The 16,732-nt window shown below is 52.3% G+C and overlaps 1 protein-coding gene across 3 annotated transcripts in view; it reads left to right on the top strand.

The window, feature by feature from the left end:
- The window catches only part of SEPTIN9 (septin 9), a 208,151-nt gene that overhangs the window by 37,685 nt on the left and 153,734 nt on the right, over positions 1-16,732 (top strand). The window lies entirely within an intron of this gene.

Below are 16,732 nucleotides of genomic sequence, written 5' to 3'. Positions count from 1 at the left end.
TGCAAAGGGTGCTTTTGCTCATTTTTCACAGAAATATTTCTTTTCTTTTTGACGGTTCCAAGCTCCTGGGATGGAACGCCGTCTCAAGCTAAGCTCTCCTGAGCCTGGCTTTTATCTAAACTCGACTCTCACTTCTCTTTCATTTCCCACGTGTCATGGCCACTGTGAAACGCTGAGGCTGTTGGCGCTGAAACCTGGGGAGGGCGTGGGGGACGTGCCCCCCGGCTCAGACCTGGCCGGTGGTTTGTTTGTCCACTGTGTGGTTTGTTTTTTGCCTCCAGCCTAAGTCTGTCTTCAAGGCTGCCTCGGTCTCCTACCTAAAATAGCACTTCTGTGCCTTCCCAGCAGTTGATTATAGAGGGGGAAGCTCCCAGCACTCAGAGGAGTCGGGCGTGTGTGTGCGTGTGTGCACGTGTGTGTGCATGTGTGTGTGTGGCCATTCACTCTGGCAGCCCCCTTGCAGCGGGCACAGACCCATTGGGGCGTGAACTGACAAATGAAGAGAAAGGGGGCTCCCCCGCCTTTAGTCACCCCAGCTTTCCAGGCCTGCCATTTCAGGCTCAGCCTCCTTGGTCCCTTCACTCCCACGAGGCACCGTGGCTGCCATCTCACATGGCCAGCACCATCATCGATAATCAGCAGTGATGACAGTTTCTGCCACTCATGCTGCCCTCTGAGCCCAGAGATGGGAGATCCGGGGTGGCTGAGCCACCCTGTAGGCTTTGGGTGTTCTGAGGTGACCTACGGGCCATTGGGGGTGCTAAGAGTGCCACCCCCTAAGTGCCTTGGGCCCTGGTCTGTTGGTTGCCACTATGTGCATGTTGGGGGGTCCCTGAGAGGCCTAAGAGAGGGAGGCCCATCCCGGTGGCTTCTCTGCAGGACACGTGGTCCCACTCCACTGCGGCTCCCAGGGCCACATCTTGATATGACGTTGGGACTGGTGGGGCCGGTGTATGTTGTGTCACTGGGCACACCCAGTTGGGCACGGCAGGCAGACCTCAGGAGGGGTAACGGGAGACGGACAGAAGGCTTGGGTGGCCATGAAACTGCATCTTATCTGTTTGAGCTCATGGGTGCAGTCCTGCTGGGATGGGTGGGTATGGGGCCTAGTGTCCTGCTCTTAGCCCAGCAGGAGCTGCAGGACGGGGAGTGCTGAGAGGGGCCTTCGCCAGGGCTGCACAGTGGAGCAGTCCTCGGAGTGGCCACTCCACCAGGCAGCCTGGACAGACCACGGTGGGTCCCCTGCCTCCTCGGCCACCAGCCCGGGAGGACATCACTCCACCCTCCTGGCTGTCAGGGGCCTCGGGGGGCCTTGGGTTCAGACTTCATTTTATAGGTGATCCAGCTGAGGCCCAGATGGGTGACCAGCAGGGGATCTGAGAGCCGGGCAGAGAGGCATGGGTTGGGGGGGTGCTCCCTGGGGAGGTGGAAGTGGTGGTTCCCTCCCAGGCTCACTAAACACGGGCTTTTCATGAACTCAACAAAACACTCTTTCAAAGCAGCCAGTGCTGTGCCCGAGAGACCACTCTGATCCCTGCTGGCCTTGGCTGAGGACAGCACAGCCAGGGGTGAAGTGGGGACCTCCCCTTGGGCTGTGCCTTGATGAAAGATGCTTTCTGCAAAATCCCATTCAGATGTGTTTTCCTGTAAAAAAAAAGTACATTTTTAAAAAACTCAGTTGTAAACTGGCTGCCTTCCGAAGGAACACGAGGATCCCCGCACTGTTTCCCTGACGAGGTTCTCCCCTGGCCAGACCCGAGAGCTGATCTTTAATTATCGAGCCCCCAAGGCGTCCCTGGGGAAGTGAGTTCCCTTCCTGTCCCTGCTGGATGGCCTTGAGCAAGCCATTTGGCAGCTCTGGGCCGAAGTTCCGCCATCTGCAAGGTGAGGGGTGGGAGCAGCCCGGCCCCCAGGCAGCGCCCCCACCTCCTGCGGGCTTCTGAGCGTCCTGAGTTTTCTGGGCGCTTCTTCCCTCACTGAGGGGCTCTTCCTCTTCTCAGGGCGTGGCTCAGGCCGCTTTGTCTGGCCACGTGGCCCTGTGAGAACTGCTCTGACCCCCGCGTGTGCTCTGGCCTGAGGGGGGGCCGGGGGAGGACGCCGTGTCTGTGTGACAGAGGCCACCCTGGCAGACGCCGGCCCGATGACTTCTAGACAGGGCTATGGGTGCCCCATGCCCCACTGGGCTGGCATGTGAGGCGGTCCAGCTCGGGCTGCCCTGCAGCTGCCCAGGAAGGGTTTGTGGAGGGGCTGGTCCTGCCCTAGCGTGTCCATGACCGTGCGGAGCCCGAGGAGGCCCCGGGAGCCCGGAGACCTGCCCTCTCGTCCCTCCCCCGGCAGTGCCTGGCTCCGGTCTGGTTTGCGAACGGGGCTTGGGGACTCTCCCGCCCTCCCTGGGGGCTGCGGCCTTCCCCTGGGAAGGTGCTGGAGGGTTTGTCAGCGGGCTGGCGTGAGTCACGGAGCGGTGACTGGCCGCTAAGGCATGGCGGGCCACTCCTTCCAGCCAAGGGTCGGAGGTTTTTTTGTTCTGGACTGGCTTTGTGGCTTTTACAAATTAAGCAGTTTTATCTTGTTCCAAGAGCTTTATTTCAGCAGGGAGAGAGTCTCCAAGAAGGGAACTTTCCACTGGGAAGCTCCGTGGGGCTGGGAGGCTGGGACCAGGCCGGGAGGGTGAGCCGCAGGCAGGGGGCGTGAATGCAAGCCTGGGGTCCCGGAGGGCGCCCTGCCACGCTGTTGCTGGATGTCTCCAGGGCCCACTGATGCAGTGGGGCACAGCGAAGACCCCAGCTCCTCTTAGGGGGGCCCTGGGTCACCAGTGGACAGGGAGCTGAGGCCCCATGGAGGCTGGTGCCTCCGCCCTCACCCCTCCCTCCTGTCCCTCGCTCTGCTGTCCCCGATGGCCTCTGCCATTCCCTGGGAGTTCTTACCCCTGGACGCACAGTGCCTCTCCAGCTCTGCTTTTCCATCTCCAGGGTGACAGGCCTGGCCTGACACGCCCTGCACCCACTTCCTGCTTGGCCCTGTGAGGACTCTGGTCCCTGTAGTGGTTTCCTGGGGCTGCCGTCACCGAGTGCCACAAACTGCGTGGCTCAAAACACCAGACATTTCTTCTCTCACCATTCTGGAGGCCAGAAGTCCAAAATCACAGCATCAGCAGGCCAGTTCCTTCCGGAGGCTCCGAGGGGGAACCTGCTTCTCACCTCTTGTGGCTTCTGGCGGCTCCCACAACCCTTGGTGTTCCTTGGCTCATGGCCACATCACTCGATCTCTGCCTCTGTTGTCATGGGGCCTCCTTCTTTGCCCCAAATCTCCCTCTGCCTGTCTCTTCTAGGGACACTCGTGCTCGCATTTAGGGCACACTGGGTAATCCAAGATGGCCTCATCTCAAGATCCTTAACTTCATAACATCTGTAAAGACCATTTTTCCAAATAGGCCATGTTCATAGGCTCTGAGTGGGTGTAAATTTTAGGGGCCACCTTTCATCCCCCTATTGTCCCCCTGTGTCTGGATGTACAGAATGGTTCCATGTCCCAGACCCCTTGCTGGCCCCCTCTGGCCCTTTGGGGTGGCTGCCAGCCTTTTCCATTCATTCCTGTGCTCCTGGTGAGGTGCCGGGGTCAGGCTCAGCACCTGGGAGAATTCTGGGGGCAGCCTGCAGCTGGCCACTCCCCTCCAGGCGTCTTCCCGCCTGCCCGGAGCTCATGGCTGTGAGGGGTCTCTCCTTGAGGTTTTGATCTGCATTTCCCCGATGGTATCTTCTTGTGTTTATTGCTCATGTGTACATCTTCTTGGAGAAATGTCTGTTCAAGTCCTTCACCCGTGTTTGATTTGAATGATTGTTTTTGCTGTTGCTGGCTGCTAGGAGATCTGTAGGTTAATATCCGGACACTCATCCTGTGTCCGACCTGTGATTTGCTGCCATTCCAAGGATCACCTTCTCACCACGCTGTTAGCGCCCTTTGATATGCAAATGCCTTTTCTTTTTCTTTTTTTTTTTTGAGATGAAGTCTTACTCTGTTGCCCAGGCTGGAGTGCGGTGGCATGATCTCAGCTCACTGCAACCTCTGCCTCCCTGGTTCCAGTGATTCTCCTGCCTCAGCCTCCCAAGTAGTTGGGATTACAGGCGTGTGCCACCATGCACAGCTAATTTTTGTATTTTTAGCAGAGACAGGGTTTCACCATGTTGGCCAAGCTGGTCTCGAACTCCTGACCTCAGGTGATCCACCTGCCTCAGCCTCCCAAAGTGTTGGGATTACAGGCATGAGCCACCGCACCGGGCCTGATATGCAAATGTTTTCAATTTTGATGATGTTTCACTTTATCTGTTTGTTCTCCTGTTGCCTGTGCTTTTGATGCCGCATCCAAGAAATCATCGCCAAATGCAGTGTCATGAGGCTTTCCCCGTGTTTTCTTCTAAGAGTTTTGTGGTTTCAGCTCTTGAGTTTATGTCTTTGATGCAGGTTGAGTTTATCTTTGCGTGTGGTGTAAGGGCTGGTCCGGCCTCATGCTCTGGGCTCTTGATTTCCTTCTCTTCTTTTCTTACACCCAGCTGGCTCTGCTGGGAGGTGGGGAGGAGTGGGGAAGTCCCAGGCTGGGCCTGGCCTCGATCGCCCCCTCTCAGGCCAGCCAGGGAGCCTCAGCTCGGCCCAGGACCTGGCTGGACATGCGCCCAACCCGGGAAAGCATGGGCCTTGGTCTTTCTGCGCAGATGGCAGGGGCAGCCCGGGGCCTCCTGAGGCCTGCCCTGCAGACATGCCCCGGGTTCTTGGTGGTGTGGCCGCCCAGTCTGCGTGTGAGACCAGCTGTCTGTGCTTCAGAATGTGGAAGCTGAGTGTCCCCAGTCTGTCCCCTTGCTCAGCTCTCCCTCTGAGGAAGCCCCTGCAGCCCATTCTCTGCCTCTGCTTCTATGCCTTTGTCTGCTTCCTGTTTGGAGGTGGCACACCCAAACCCCTCCCGCCCACCACATGTGGTTCCACTGTGACCAACTCAGTAGCTGACGAAGCTTCCCTTGGGGCTTTCCTAGGAGCGGGGAGCTGGCCTTCCCAGAGGCCTGGCCTCACTCCCTAAGCGGAAGTGGGCGTGAGGTTGTCAGCCTTTCTCTGCTGCCTGGTGCTCTAGGCATTGGCTTGTCCCCCTTGGAAGCACTTGCCATCCTTAGACAGCACCCCACACCCTCCTCCCTGCCTCCCACCCCTTCTTCCAAGGGGACGTCTCTGCTTCCCTCTCCACACAACCTCACTCACGTGGTCCGCCCAGCAACCTTTGACCCCCAACATGACACAACAAACCTCCCTTGCTGGTCACTGCGTCATTCATTCAGCATTGGGTGCTCCCTGTGGACCTGGCACTGGGGCCCAGTGGAGGACAAAGCCAGACACAGTCCTTGTCCTCACAGGGCGGCACAAACGCAAGACCACATCGGCAAACGTGAAACACGGGAAGTGACAGGAGGGGCAAAGGGGCCCACTGGCAGGGCAGTGTAGGACCAGGTCAGGAGGGCTGCCTCAGCGGGGAGAGCTTTGGGCTGAGTGCAGAAGGGTGAGGAGTAGCAAACCAGGCTGAAACCCAGTAGGCAGGGAAGATCGCTGCAGGCGATGGGCAGTGTGTGCAAAGGCCCTGGGGCGTGGGGGGCTGAGGCCGGCAGCATGGCTGGAAGGGAGGCGGCAGTTGAGAGAACCTGACTGTCATGTTGTGAAATATACATTTGGTTTTTTTTCTCCATTTCCTGGCATTCCTAAAATCCTTGGAATCTCCAAAGTGATGCCTTTCTGCGTGCTCATGATTGACCGATGGCTGGCATCCCTAACCAGCTTCAGGATGAGGGTGGGTCCCAGGGAAGACCGGGTGGAATTACGAGGTTAGGACTTTCAGTCCCACCCCCCAACCTCCAGGTAGGTGAGAGGGGCAGAAGGTAAAGCTGATCATCAGTGGCCAATGATTGAATCAATCATGCTTTGGTAATGAAGCCTCCGTAAACACCCAGAAGGACGGGGCTCGGGGAACTTCTGGAGAGCGGAGCGTGTGGAGGGTGCTCCACACATCTTACCCCACACCTCTCTTCATCTGTATCCTTTGTAGTATCCTTTATAATAAACCAGTAAGTTCCATGAGCCCCAGGAACATGTGTAAAAGGAAAAAAAAAGAATAGACCGTAGCTGGTCTAGCAAGAGAACCCTACCAGAACTGGCCCTCCTCTGCCGACCCTACCTCTGGCAAAGCCTCCCTCTCCTGGGCTGTGGGGACCCCCCTGACCCCACCACTGCTCCTGTTGTGGTCTCGCTGGCTGCTGCCTTCAGGTTAGTTTATTTTTATTTTTCTTTTTGAGATGGAGTCTTTCTCTGTCACCCAGGCTGGAGTGCAATGGCACCATCTCAGCTCACTGCAATCTCTGCTTCCTGGGTTCAAGTGATTCTCCTGCCTCAGCCTCCTGAGTAGCTGGGATTACAGGTACCTGCCACTATAACCAACTAATTTTTGTATTTTTAGTAGAGACAGGGTTTCGCCATGTTGGCCAGGCTGGTCTCGAACTCCTGACCTCAGGTGATGCACCTGCCGCTCCCAAAGTGCTGGGATTACAGGTGTGAGCCACCATGCCTGGCCCAGGTTAGTTTATTTTTACCCGGCCTGCTCCCCACAGGGGCTGAGGCCTCCCTGCTCACTCCAGCTTCCCGTCCCGTCTCTTGCTCTGGACCCCCTTCCAGAGCCACATTGAGTGGCCTAAACTTCTGAATATACTCGCTGTGTGCCCCTGCCTGGCCCCACACATCCCGCTCGGTGTTCCCCAGGGTCTCCCACTGGCAGGGGGCGTTGGCATGGGTTCTGGGGCTGCCTTGGTTCAAGCACACCCTGACTGGGGGCCTGAGGGTCCCTGAGGGGAGTCCTGAAGCCCAGGGCAGGCAAGGCTGGCATGCTCTGGGCAGTGGAGGCTGGGCATTGCAGGGGGTTGTGGTTGGGGAGATTCCTCTTAGCCAGTGGCCCACATTTGGAGACTGATTTGGGCACCAGACCACGCCTTGAACTTGGGACAGAGAGTGGTGCGGATCTCAGCCTGGGAGCCTCTCTCTGCCCGTGGACGCCCTCAACCTCCATCCTCGGAGCCACCTTCCTCTTTTTTTTTTTCTAAATGAGGAAACTCTGACTTGAGCACTGAATAAACACAGAAGCACACCCTTGAAGTCAGCAAAGAGGCACTGGCTCTGAAATTCTGCCATGGAAACTTGAAAATGCTCTTTGGACCAATTTACTGGATGAGACCGGTGTGACGGGGCTGTGGGGCTTTGGGTGGCAGGAGGGTTCCCCGTGCCCAGGGCATCCCTGTGCGGGCACCGCCTCTCCCCACTTTCCTCCTCTCCCTCCACCAGCAGGTGTAAGCCGTGGGATGCCCGCTGTGTGTCCTCTGCTTGAGTTCATGTCGTGCCCTTAAGTCCCTGTTAGACACAGGCGGGCTGCTTTAGTTCTTCTGGAGAATGTTTTTATTGTTGCTTTTTTGATTCCGGTTCTCACTCTGTCACCCAGGCTGGAGTGCAGTGACAACATCTTGGCTCACTGGAACCTCCACCTCCCAGGTTCAAGTGACTCTTCTGCCTCAGCCTCCCACGTAGCTGGGACTACAGGCACCCACCACCACGCCCGGCCAATTTTTGTGTTTTTAGAAGAGACGGGGTTTCATGTTGGCCAGGCTGGTTCTGAACTCTTGACCTCGTGATCCGGCTGCCTCGGCCTCCCAAAGTGCTGGGATTATAGGCTTGAGCCACTGCACCCGGCCCATCTGGTGAATGTTTATTGAGGCCCTACTATGCGCAGGCCTTCTACTAGGTGCTTGGCCTGTAATGAGAAGCAAGAAAGACACGGTCGCTGGTCGCCTGGGACTTACAGTCTGAACCGAGTCAGGCAGCCCACGAATGAACAAATCCATAGACGGTTTTAGGCGAGGGCTGTGAAGAAGCTAAGAACAGGTGGGGTGACCGTTGCTAGGGGTGTGTATTTGTGTTGTGGGGGGATTAATGGAGGCCCTTCCTGAGCGTGACACTGAGCTGAAGCTCTAACGACCAGAAGGACCCGGCCAGGTCAGAATCCAAGGGAAGGGCAACCCAGCAAAGGGAACAGCAGGTGTGAAGGCCCCAAGGCTGGAGCCTGGGGAAGGTGGGAGGGGCTTGAGTGTGTGACACCAGTAAGACAGGCCTTGGAGGCCCTGGTGAGGGCTTGATTTTATTCTCGGTCTGGTGGGACCTCAGTGCCCTGCAGCTGCTGAGAATGGCCGGTGACAGGCAGGGAGGCTGGCCAGAGGGGAGGCTGCTGCAGCCCTGCGGCTGGAGAGGGAGGATCTCTTTGGAGAGGGAGGATCTCTTTGATTGCTGGGTGGACCCACCTGTCTGGCTGCCCCGTCAGCATCCAGCAGAGGCCAGTGGATGCTGACGGGGTGGCCAGCCATGCCCAACCGTGCCCACACTTGCACTGCCCTGTGCTGCCCTGTGGCTGCTGGCTTTAGGAGGCACACTGTGGTGTCTGAGCCCAGTGGCTCTGGCTGTGGTTCGGCGCATGTGGCTGTGGGTGAGGCCGAGGTGGTCTGGGTCCTCGGAAGGTGACCTCAGGTGCCTGGCAGCCTCAAGGCAGGGGCTGGGGCATTCAAGGAGTAGCACGCTTGTCCCTCGTTCCTTCCTGTGTCCTGGGATGCTGTCTCTGGGCAGGGTCATGGTGAGCCCTGGTGTGATGCACTCAACACCTCCTGGTGCCCCTACCCCTGCGCGGTGGCCCTGGTGCCTGGTGCCTGAGGACTGCTGTCCTGTCCACCATCCTCCGGGTTTCTCCCCAGTCCCTGACTCCGGGAAGTACAGATATCCAGAACATTCTTGACTGGCCCTTGGAGCTGGGGGTGAGGCAGATCTCCCTCCCATAATTATAAGACCAGCTAAGGCTGGGGGGTTCAGACACTGTCCCTGGGAGGGTGAGCAGGAGAAGTGAGGTCTCTGGCCTTGGGGTGGCGTTGGAGTGGCCAGGCAGGTGGGCAGTGGCTGCAGTCTGTGCCTCTCCCTTCAGCCCACGCCCTCCCGCTCCCTCCCCAGCTCCAGGGACTGCGGGATTCTCTCCTATTTTCCTCCTCTCCCTCGGGCAGGGGGGCGGACACCCCGAGACTAGCCTCCCCACCACTCTCCCTGCCTCCTGTCTCTTCCCTTTTGGGACACACCCCTGTGATCGCTAGGTGCTCCTGATGATCTGTCCCCTCTGCGTCTTGTGCCATGGGTGAGATGGGGCTTTGGGGAGACTTCACCCTCTTGGAGCAGCTGCTGTTCCGGGTGCCCTTGGGGGTGGGCTCCCCCTCCCGTTGCGGAGCTGGTGCAGGAAAGACGGTGCCCAGAGCTGGCCCCAATTCGCCTGCTGGCTGCGGCCCTCAGGTATGGATGGCAGGAGACGGTAAGACAGGGGCTCATTGATCAGGGGACTGACACCCCTCCTGTGGATGTGGGCCCTGCTGCTGAGTTTTGGGGTGATGGCGCAGGCTCAGCCAGGCCCTCGGGCAGCTTTTCCTGGATTCTTCCTCTGTCCTCCCTGGACAGTATTTTTGTTCACCTGGAGAGGACAGGTGGGATTTGGGGACAAAGGGGATTCAAAGAAGTCGGGAGTGGGGGCGCCTGTGCACCTCACCCAAGCCTAGAGCCTCGTGTTGAGGGCCTCGCTTGCCTCCCAGAAAGCACATGGCTTGACCATTACGGGGTCTGTGGGAGAGGCACAGGCATGCCTGCCTGGCAGCAGAAGGGAACCCCCGGGCCTGGGCCTCTCCCTTCTGTGGCCTTGTCTTTTCTGGGGGTTGCTCTGTCTCCTTCACTGTCCCCGCTGTCCCAGTGCTCACATGGCGGATGGCCCTCAGTCTGGGCTTGGTCTCCTGCCATCCACCCTGCCCAACCCCACATAGCTTGTCCCTGCAGCCAGGAGTTGGAGCTCACCCGGTGTCCCAGGCAGCAGATTCGATGCCGTGACACAGGGCTCTCCGCCATGCTGGCAGGCTCTGCTGCTCACAGAGGGATGGGTATTTAATCATTGACAATGTCTAAGGAACTACAGCTTCAGGGTAGGTACAGTGGTTCCCGCCTGCAATCCCAGAACTTTGGGAGGCCGAGGCAGGAGGATTGGTTGAACCTGGGATTTCCAGACCAGGCTGGGCAACGTAGCAAGGCTTTGTCTGTACAAAACATAAAAAATAAAATTATAGTAATAATAAAGAGAACTACAGCTTCAGAATGATGGACTTCAGCATGTTTATCAAGTCAGGGGTCTTCAGTATCCTGCTGCTGATGTCGCTGCATCTGAGGGAGAGAGGAAGGGGCTGGGGTGATGGCGTTGGGGCTGGTGCTCCACCCGGGGTGGGTGGTCTTGGACTGTGCCTCTGTGATGTGTGTTTGTCGGGGAGTGGGGTGTCCACTGAGGACTGGATGTTGAGGTGTGGGTAGGAGAGGTTCTGAGGCATGGGGCATTTCCCATGCACCGGTGCCAGGGATTGCAGACAGGGGACCCGCCCCGCCTGGGCAGGGAGGCCAGTGAGGGCCAGGAAGGGGAGAGGAGCCCGGGTGCAGAAAGCCTTTCCTCCAGCAGGTGGCGCCGCAGGCTCTCGAGAGTCCAGCTCCTGCGGGGTTTGCATTGTCACTGAAACCCTGGGAAAAGGCTGCCTGGGTGTAGTTTCCGCCAGCTGTGACTGCTCACTGCGGGCCAGGGAAGTGGCTAGGGCAGAGAGGGAGGAGCAGCAGAGGGCAGAGGACGGCCCCCGCACAGGCACGGGGTGGGGGGTGCTTCCTTCCCCGCACAGGGACTGGGCGGAGCCCTTGGGGTTCCTGTCCTAAATGGGCGGGGAGAGGGAGGGCTGGAAGCTCAGCGAGGGAAAAAGGGAGGGGCCTCCTGCCACCTCTTTTATTTTTCCTATCTTTGGTTGATGTGTTTTCAATCGCTTTTACATTTTGCCAACTTTTTTGCTATAAAAATTTTCAAACACAGAAAAGATGAAAGAGGGCCGGGCACGGTGGCTCATGCCTGTAATCCCAGCACTTTGGGAGGTTGAGGTAGGAGGATCACTTGAGCCCGGGAGTTCGAGACCAGCCTGGGCAACACAGTGAGATCCCATCTCTATAAAAAATACAAAAAGTTAGGCGTGCTGGTGCAGGCTTGTAGTCTCAGCTACTTGGAAGGCTGAGGTGAGAGGACTGCTTGAACCTGGGAGGTGGAGGCTGCAGTGAGCTGGGATTGTACCGCAGCACTCCAGCCTGGGCGACAGAATGAGAACTCATCTTAAAAATAAAACAACAAAAAAGAAACCATGAGAGATTCTAGAGGGAACAACCAGGCACCCACCACCTAGATACCACAGCAAGTGTTTTGTTGTGTGACTCACCACAAATCCCTCTAGCTACCAGCATCCACGCTGTTTTTTGATGCACTTAAAATGAGCTGCAGAAATCAGCACACAACATCCTGTCAACGCCTCAGTTTGCATTTCATTAACTAGAGTGCGGCATTTGTCTGTGATTATTTTTGTTTTTCTTTGAAGCGAAGTGTATGTACCCAGAGACCCACAGGTGTGAAATGTTCCCTTCTTTGAATTTTAACAAATGTATCCAAGTGTATCCCAGCCTGACGAGAACACAGAACATCACTCTCACCCCAGAAAGTTCCTCAGGCCCCTCCGGGTGCATCACAGCACCCACCCACCATGGGGCAACCATAGAGCTGCTTTTTTTCCTACCATAGAATAATTTGGCCAGTTTGAATGTTTCTTAGCGCCTCCCATGTCACTGCAGGTGCCAGCAATTTGTTCTGTTTTATTTCTGAGTAGTGTCCGTGGTGTGAACGTTCTGTGGGTTTTTAGCCATTCTCTTGTTGAAAGATCCCTGGCTGTTTCCATCTGGAGGCTCTTATGAGTAAAACTGCTATGATGGCTTTTTTTTTTTTTTTTTTTTTTGAGACAGAGTCTCACTCTGTTGCCTAGTCCAGACTGCAGTGGTGCGATCTTGGTTCACTGCAACCTCCATCTCCTGGGTGCAAGTGGTTGTCATGCCTCAGCCTCCCGAATAGCTGGGACCACAGGTGTCCATCACCATGCGTGGCTAACTTTTTGTATTTTTATTAGCGACCCGGTTTCACCGTGTTAGCTAGGATAGTCTGGATCTCCTGACCTCATGATCCACCTGCCTCCCAAAGTGCTGGGATTTCAGGCGTGAGCCACCGTCTGGCCTATGATGGCTATTCTTGTACTAGCTTTTCTGTGCATAGAGGCATTCATTTATTCTGTAGAAATACCTAGGCGTAGGTATAGGGTAGGTATATGTTTAGTTTGATAAACATATCTTTTCCCATTTCACACTCCCACCAGCAGTGGCTGCGCGTTCCAGTTGCTCCACATTCTGGCCAGCATTTGGTGCTGTCACTCTGTGAAATCTTAGTCATTCTGGTGGGCGTGTAGTGGTATCTCATTATGGCTTTAATTTGCATTGGCCCGATGACTAATGCGGTTGAGCACATTTTCATGTACTTATTGGCTCTTCATATATTTTCCTTTGTGAAATGTCTTCAAATCTGTTGCTCATTTTAAAATTGGGTTGCTTGACCTTTTCTTCTGGATACTGACCTTTTGTCAGATATGTGTTTTGCAAATATTTTATTCCAGTCTGTGGCTTGCCTGTTCCTTTTCTTTTCTTTTTCAAGAACGAGGTCTCGCTCTATTGCCCAAGCTGGTCTAAAACTCCTGGGCTCAAGCTGTCTTCCTGCTTCTGCCTCCCCGAGAGCCGGGATTACAGGCATGAGCCACCATGCCTGGCCTGTTCATTTTCTTGGTGGTATTTTTCAATAAGCAAAAGTGTGTCACTTTAATTTTTATGAAGTCTGATTTAGCAAACTCCCTTGTCTGTGGTTATTATCACTCTGTGTTCTTTGTAAGAAACCTTTGCCTACCCTGCCAAGTTGCAAAGATATTTATGTTTTCCTCTAGAAGTCTTAGAGTTATATAGCTTTTATGAATTAACTTTTGTGTATGGTGTGAGGTAGAGGGTCAGGGGTCATTTTGTTGTAGTTTTATTTGCTTATTCAGTTGTTCCAAACTTCATTTTTTAAAGCTTTTATTTGGTATTTCCTTGGTGAATTGTGAGGTTGCACAGTTTTCACAGATGCTTATTGGTCACTTATGTATTTTCCTTTGTAAAATATCTGTCCAAATCTCACCTGTTTTTAAAATTGGGTGGCTTCTTATGGCTTTATATATTCTAGATATAAGTCCTTTATCAGATATATGTATTATAAATGTTCTTTTCCATATTGTTCCTTGCCTTTTGGTTTTCTTAATGATGTCATGTAATGAACAAGAGCACTTCGTTTTGATAAAGTTCAGCTTATCAACTTTTTCCAGTTTTGATGTATGATTCTTGTGACCTAGGCATGAAATCTTTGCCTCCTCAAAAGTCAAAAAAAGTTCTATTTTCTAGAAGTTTTTTAGTTGTAGATTCTATGATTCCTCTTGTTTCTAAAATGTTTTAAATGTTTCAATTTTCTAACCTATTATAGCTGTCAGGATGTTCTATGATCCATTTGAAATTAACGTTTATATTTGGTTTGAGGTCAGGGTTAACTCTCATTTTTTTGTACGGATATCCAGTTCTAGCACCATTTGTAGAAAAGACATCCCTTACTCTATTGAATTACCCGACACCTTTGCTAAAAATCACTGACTGTATATATTGGCCTCTATAAATCTATGTACATGTATACACAGAGGCCCTATGTTGAGACACAATTGTGTTTTCTTGATACTTTGTTTATTCCTTGGCCAATTCCACGTGTCTTGATTAATGTGACTTTACAGTAAGTCTTAATATAAAGTCTCTCAGATATCTAAAACATTACTTTGAATATTCTAGGTCCTTTGAATTTCCTTACAAACTTAAGAAGTAGCTTGTTGATGTCTACAAAAATGGAGGGTGAATTTTGATTAAGATTGTGTTGAATCGTTAGATCAATTAAGGGAGGATTGGCATTTTAACAGTGTTGAATCTTTTGTATAGATGGTATGTCTCCATTTTAAAGATTTTAAAAAATTTCTCTATTAAAAAAAATCTCTGCGGAATTACATTGTTTTATACTTTTCAAGAAAAAGATCTTGCATGCCATTTGCTAAATTTATTCCTAAGAATTTTATTTTGGGCACTATTTTAAGTTGAAATAGAATTAAAATTTCATTTTTAATTATTTGCTGCTAGTATGTAAAAATACAATTGATTTTTGTGTATAAATCTTGTATCCTATGATCTTGCCAAAAGTCATTTGTTACTCTGGTAATGGTTTTGTAGCTCTTAGGATTTAAATACATCTTAGTATTTAAATACACAGTTTTACTTCTTTCTGATCTTGATGCCTTATTTTTTTCTTGCTTTATTGCACTGGTTAGAGCTGCCAGTACGGTATTGAACAGTAGTGGTTAGTGGACATCCTTGCCCATGCCAGAACTTAAAATGTTAACTTTAGGTTTTTCATATATGTCCTTTGTCAGATTGAGGAAATTCCCTTGTATTCTTAATTTGCTGAAAATTTTAAACATGAATGGGTCTGATTTTAGTAAATGCTTCTTCTGCATCTATTGAAATGATCATTTTGTCTCTTATTCTGTTAATAGGTTTGATTTTTGCCTTTTTTTTTTAATGATTGATTTTTGCCTTTTTTTTTTTTTAATGATTGATTTTTGCCTTTTTTTTTTTAAAGAAACAGCGTCTCCCTCTGTTGCCCAGGCTGTAGCACAGGGGTGCCACCATAGCTCACTGCAGCCTGAACTCGTAGACTTAAGCAATCCTCCAACCTCAGCACATGCCATCACGCCAAGCTAATTTTTAATTTTTTAAAGTTTTTGTAGAGGTGGGGTCTCATTATGTTGCTCAGGCTGGTGTGTAATTCTTGGGCTTAAGCAATCCTCCCACCTTGGCCTCCCAAAGTGCTGAGATTACAGGTGTGAGCAATTGTGCAGGCCCGATATTTGAATATTAAACCAACCTTGCATTTCTGGAATAAGTCCAACTTGCTTATGATATATAATCCTTTTTATATATCGCTAAATTTGATTTACCTAGTTTTTTTTTTTTTTAGATGTAGTCTTGCTGTGATCTTGGCTCGCTGCAACCTCCACCTCCCAGTTCAAGCTATCCTCCTGCCTCAGTCTCCCAGGTAGCTGGGACTATAGGCATGCACCACCATACCCAGCTAATTTTTTGTATTTTTGGTAGAGATGGGGTTTCACCAAGTTGGCCAAGATGGTCTTGATTTCTTAACCTCATGATCCGCCTGCCTTGGCCTCCCACAGTGCTGGGATTATAGGGATGAGCCACCACACCTGGCTTTTTTCTTTTTTTAGAGGGAGTGTTGCCCTGTTGCCCAGGCTAGAATGTGGTGGCGTGATCTCAACTCATTGCAACCTCCACTTCCCAGGTTCAGGTGATTCTCCTGCCTCAGCCTCCTGAGTAGCTGGGATTACAGGCATGTACTACCATTTTTGGCTAATTTTTGTATTTTTAGTAGAAACAGGATTTCACCATGTTGGTTAGGCTGATCTCGAACTCCTGACCTCAGGTGATCCGCCTGCTTTGGCCTCCCAAAGTGCTGGGATTACAGTCATGAACCACTGGACCTGGACCCCTCCCCATGTTTTTTAAAATTGAGATGGAGTCTCGCTCTGTTGCTCAGGCTGGAGTGTAGTGGCACGATCTTGGCTCACTGCAACCTCCATCTCCCGGGCTGAAGCGGTTTTCCTAACTCAGCCTCCCAAGTAGCTGGAATTACAGGCATGTGACACCATGCCTGGCTAATTTTTGTATTTTTAGTAGAGACAAGTTTTCATCACGTTGGCCAGGCTGGTCTCGAACTCCTGACCTCAAGTGAGTAACGGTACCAGGCCTCAATGATGGGTTTTAAATATTCAGTAAAGCATGCTGTAAGCAGATGTGCTGTCATGTAGGGCCCGTCATTCCATTTCTAGGGCACAGACAGAGTAGATTTGGCAGAATTCTTAAGAGCCGTAGGATTTTTGGAATAGTCAGTGAACACTGGGTTTAACTTCCAATCAATAGCTACATTAGCCCCTAATGAGATCAGCCTGTCCTTTGAAGCTTTAAAGCGAGACATTGACTTCTCCTCTCTAGCTATGAAAATCCCAGATGGCATCTTCTTCCTGTAGGAGGTTGGTACGTCTGCTGAAAGTCTGTCGCTTAGTGATGCCGCCTTCATCAGTAATCTTACTGGATCTTCCGGGCAACCTGCTGCAGGCTCTCCATCGCCACTTGCTGCTTCGCCTTGCACTTTTACCTGACCTCTGCTAGCCTCAAACTTCCCTTCTCCAGCCTCCGCACTTCTCCCAACCTTCATACCACTGAAGAGAGTTAGGGTTTTGCTCCGGATTAGGCTTTGGCTTAAGGGAATGTTGTGGCTGATTTGATCTTCTATCCAGACCACTCGAACTTTCTCCGCATCAGCAGTAAGGCTGTTTTGCTTTCTTCTTGCTCATGTGCTCACTGGAATCGCACTTTCAATTTCTTTCAATCACTTTTTCTTGGCGTTCGCAACTTGGCTAGCTGTTTGGCATAAGAGGCCTAACTTTTGCCTATCTTGGCTTTCAACATGCCTTCCTCACTCAGCTTAATCATTTTTAGCTTTTGATTTCAAGTGAGAGACGGGTGACTCTTCCTTTCACCTGAACCCTTAGAGGCCATTGTAGGGTTA

The sequence above is a fragment of the Sapajus apella genome, unplaced genomic scaffold, assembly GCF_009761245.1.
Source record: "Sapajus apella isolate SASKATOON/1434 unplaced genomic scaffold, GSC_monkey_1.0 scaffold48, whole genome shotgun sequence".
NCBI lineage: Eukaryota > Metazoa > Chordata > Mammalia > Primates > Cebidae > Sapajus > Sapajus apella.
Note: the sequence above shows the minus strand (reverse complement) of the source record. Positions and strands in the feature narration are given on the sequence as shown.